Source organism: Aplysia californica, unplaced genomic scaffold (genome assembly GCF_000002075.1).
Source record: "Aplysia californica isolate F4 #8 unplaced genomic scaffold, AplCal3.0 scaffold00535, whole genome shotgun sequence".
NCBI lineage: Eukaryota > Metazoa > Mollusca > Gastropoda > Aplysiida > Aplysiidae > Aplysia > Aplysia californica.
This window is the reverse complement of record NW_004797805.1, coordinates 156,569-161,154: the sequence shown is the minus strand read 5'-3', so window position 1 is coordinate 161,154 and position 4,586 is coordinate 156,569. Positions and strand designations below refer to the sequence as shown.

Genomic DNA, 4,586 nt, shown 5'->3' with positions numbered 1-4,586 from the left:
GTGTGTGTGTGTGTGTGTGTGTGTGTGTGTGTGTGTGTGTGTGTGTGTGTGATGCATGTGCTTGCGTGATATGATGTGAGTATGTTTGTTGGGGGGCTCTGAGGAGAGGTAGTAATTTTGTAGTCTGACTGTTGCTCCCTGCTAATATGAGTAGGAAGGACGGGTGCACTGATCCTCCTCCATCTCCTAAATCTCTCTTATGCTGGCCCTAAGTGCTACACCCCGGGACCGTGTCTCAGCCGGGGCACAAAACCTTGTGAGGGCACCACTGGGGGATTGACCTGTACCTAAGGCACCGGCCAGGGCGTAGACTTCCCAGACGAAGGGCTACGGGGTAACGGGTCCACGAGGTCAAGGAGAGCCCCTGGGTATTGGAGGAAGTCGGCCCTGGCCCAGCTTGGAGAGGGATGGGCGCAGCCAGGCTTCACCATCCCTAGACTTACTGTATGACAGACCTATGAAATTAAACCATACCGGATAGGACGTCGCCCGGCAAAAGGGTCGTGCTGTCCATTGTAAATCGGGACGGACGCGATAAATGTGCAACTGGTGCAACCTCCCAGCAGAAGAACCACGGAAGAGATGGCATCTCACTGACACCTTGAAATGTGAGAACACTTTGCCTAACTGGGAAACTGTAGGAGCTCATCCATGAACTTGATAAATACACTTGGAACGTTGTGGGGTTAGGAGGACAAATTTCGGAGATTATCTTACCGATGAAGGCCATGTACTCTACTACAGGTGTGAAATTGATAAACACATCAATGGTGTAGGTTTTCTTGTTCATAAGAATATCACGAACTTGGTACTAGGTTGCTGGCCAGTTTCCAGCAGGGCCATATCCACCCGCCTACGAGCAACACCATTCAGCATCACCGTAGATCTGGCCAACAATCGATTATGACGACGAAGAAACGGAGGTATTGTACACTCAACTCCAGGACATCATTGACAAAGTCGACAAAAAAAAAACATCCTTCTAATCATCCGGGGCTACTGGAACGCAAAAGTTGGAAGAGACAAACTAGAAGGAAATCTGCAATGACAAAACCAATGAAAGAGGGCTACGACTGCTAAAGTTTGCCAGCTGCAACAACATGGCACTGGCAAATACACTCGGCAAGCACAAAGCATCAAGACGCTGGACTTGGCATGTGCCAGACGGATTCCATCATCACCAGATTGATTATATCTTGAGGCAGAAACTGTTTAAGTCAGATATAGAAAAAAGATACCACAAGAACGTAACCTGGTGCAGATGTCGGAAGCGATCACGACATGGTACTGCTGAACCTTAAAGTCAGATTGATCTGGACAGACAGAAAGACCCAAACATCGCAGAATCTTTCAAGGCAGGAGTCGGAGGGAAGTTAGTGCGTCCTTTAATGCAAGAAAATCAAAGTCCAGAGACTCTAACAAATCAGTTTAATAAAGCCATGACAGAGTCAGCAAACGAGGTGCTTGGAAAAGTACACAGAAAAATCTAACCATGGGTTACGCAAGAAATCCTCAAAATGTGTGATAAAAGGAGGGATCTAAAGAAAAGCAAAAACACGCCCTCGGGAGCTAAAGACTACATAGATACAAATAAAATAAAATGATCAGATAGAGCATGAATCAAGCCAAACAAGAGTAGATTGAGAAACAGTGTAAGGAAACTGAGGAACATTTGGAAAAGAACAACAGCAAGCAAGCATTTCAAACAGAGAAGGAACTAATGAAACCAAAGAAAGCAAGAGTTAGCACCATCCAAGACAAAGCTGGGAACTGCCTCACAGAAGAAGGGGGCATCCTAGAAAGGTGTACAGAGTACTGTTCAAACCTTTATAACCATCAATCCAACGATGACTGCAATGTAGCATCCTGCCATGAATCGACAAACAACGATGCCTTGCCAATCCTTAGAGAAGAAGTAAAGACAGCCATTAGATCACTAAAAGACGGAAAAGCAACAAGAGTTGACAACATCCCTGAAGAACTGAACAAAATGGTGGATAGACTGTGGTGAACATCTTCACTAGCATATCCAATAAAATCTTTAAGACGGGTGAATGGCCCACACCTTGGGCGCAATCTCTTATCATCACTCTCCCCAAGAAAGGCAATCTACAGATATGACAAAATTATCGAACTATTAGCCTGGCAAGCCAGGCAAGCAAAGTGATGCTGAAAGTTATACTGAACCAATTAAGGTCTCAGGCAGAAGAAACAATCGCTGAAGAGAGAACCGGGTTCGGGCATGGAAGAAGCTAAACAGAACAGATATTCAATCTCGGAGTTCTGTGCGAGAAATGCTGTCAACACCAACAAAACATCTTCCATGTGTTCATTGATTTCAAGAAGGCCTTTGATTGTGTGGCATGATGCATTATGAGCAACAATCAACAATGAAAAACTACAACATGAGCCAGAAACTGATAGAATCGATCGAACAGCTATACAACAAAGCCACCAGTGCATCTTCGCCCAAGTGAAATAGGAGAATGTTTCCACGCAGCCGTCGGTGTAAGCCAAGGTTGCCTGCTATCACCTACCCTGTTCAACATCGTTCTAGGACAAATCATGACTGATGTCCTTGAAAATCATACGAGAACAGTCAGCATCGGTGGACGAATAGTTACTGACCTCAGGTTTGCCGATAACATTGACGGGCTGACAGGAAATGAAAACGAACTCGCCAGACTGGTGAAACGATTGGATGAGACATCAACCAGATATGGCATCGAAATTAATGCCGAGAAGACAAAGATGACGAGAAATAGTGACAAACACATTAAAGCCAAAATTACAGTCAATAGTCAACAGTTTTAAACAGTCGACCTGTTCAAGAACCTTGGTGCTATCATCAGCCTAGAAGGAAAAAAGCCAAAAGTCCAAGTAAAAATTTATAAACAACAGAGGCGCTTACAAAACTAAAAGCAATATGGAAAGACAGAAACACCTCAGTCAATTCCAAAATCAGACTACTCTATGCCCTCATCATCTCCATCCTTCTGCATGCTTGTGAATCATGGACCTTGACGCCAGAGCTGGAGAGGGAGATCCAAGCAGTCGAAATGAGATGCTTAAGAAGACTCTTTGGCATCTTACACAATGACTACTTCACAATGAGAAAGTGTGCAGTGGAGGCAAACAATACATGAGCCACTTTTTAGACTAGCTGTCTGCTGTGAAGAGAAGAAAAATGAATTGGTGTGGTCATGTAACAAGTTCGTGTGGCCTATTCAAGACAATGCTTCCGGGAACTGTGCGGGAGAGGAGAAAAAGAGAAATGCAAAGAAAGAGTTTGACCGACAACATTGCTGAGAGGACAGGGAAATCCTTCGCCCAAACTCAGGCGCTCGCAATAAATAATTTTTTTTTAAAAACCGTGAAAAGTGGAGGCACCTCACTAGGCTCTCTATCATACAGCACCCCTACGATCCTCTTGGATAAGAGGATCAGTAAGCAGTAATGTGCGTTAGAAGAATAATGTGTATGTGTGTGTGTGTGTGTGTGTGTGTGTGTGTGTGTGTGTGTGTGTGTGTGTGTGTGTGTGTGCGAGCGTGCGTGCGCATTTGAAAAGTGAGGGGAGAAGGAGGGGAGCGTTTCTGGGCGTTGCAATAAAGGGGTAACATATATTATATTATACATCAAATGGGCTTTTCAAATGCACTATCGATCATGAATTTGCTTTTGTAAATTACTTCCGATGAATACTCAAGACAAGTAAGAGAAAAACCTTTCACGATCGCATCCCTTTCTTCCCCTACTGTCATAGTAATTTTAAAACGTAATATATATACAGACTCCCTCACTTAGAAGCAACTCACCTTTAAAGGTCACCAGTAATGAGGAAACCAAGAAGAGAAATTACGCGTAAGATCCTACCAGGGTCTGAGTGTTCAACGTGCCGGTGTAAGAAAGTTCACGATCAGCTATTGTTACCAGGATGATAAACACAAACTGCCACCAAACACGTGTGGGCGTAAGTAATTACAAAAGGATGTCAGGATGTGAGAGTATAATGATGACTCATTTGATGTCAAGTCAGGTTTGGGGGTGGGGGGAGGATCTTTGTTCCTTGGAAAAGCCATTTCCTGATACATAAAGTAGTCTATATTTTTATCTGTCTATCTATGTATCTGTCTATCTATGTATCTGTCTATCCATGTATCTTTCTGTCTATGTATCTATGTATCTATGTATCTATGAATCTATGTATCTATCTATGTATCTATCTATCTATATATCTATCTATCTATCTATCTATCTATCTATCTATCTATCTATCTATCTATATATCTATCTATCTATATTCAATTCAAAATAATGAACTTGTGTTCTTATCAAAGAAACAATACCACGCGTAAAAACAAGTAATCATTTCTTTTCAATAAAGAAGACGACACAGTGAGAATACATGTAGTTTTAGAGTTTGAGGAAAGTTTCTTTACGTCCAGTTGACATAATGAGTTAAAGACAAATAGAATTCTTTGTACGCATACTTAAAAACCTTATGACTCATCATATTAATTTTTAATGCAATATAGTAACCGTATTTAAAGCCGACAGAATCATATATATTATGGAAAAGGATGGGG

At 42.4% G+C, this 4,586-nt stretch overlaps 1 protein-coding gene across 2 annotated transcripts in view; it reads right to left on the bottom strand.

The window, feature by feature from the left end:
- Positions 1-4,586, bottom strand: part of LOC101852874 (FMRFamide receptor) — a 23,969-nt gene that overhangs the window by 18,050 nt on the left and 1,333 nt on the right. Inside the window, exon 1 of one of the 2 annotated variants that reach the window (XM_035971912.1) lies at positions 3,816-3,969. The exons of the other annotated variant lie outside the window; for it this stretch is intronic. The gene's annotated coding sequence lies outside the window, so the exon portion shown is untranslated. Of the gene's footprint in view, positions 1-3,815; positions 3,970-4,586 lie in introns of those variants that run through there. 2 annotated transcript variants of the gene reach the window in all.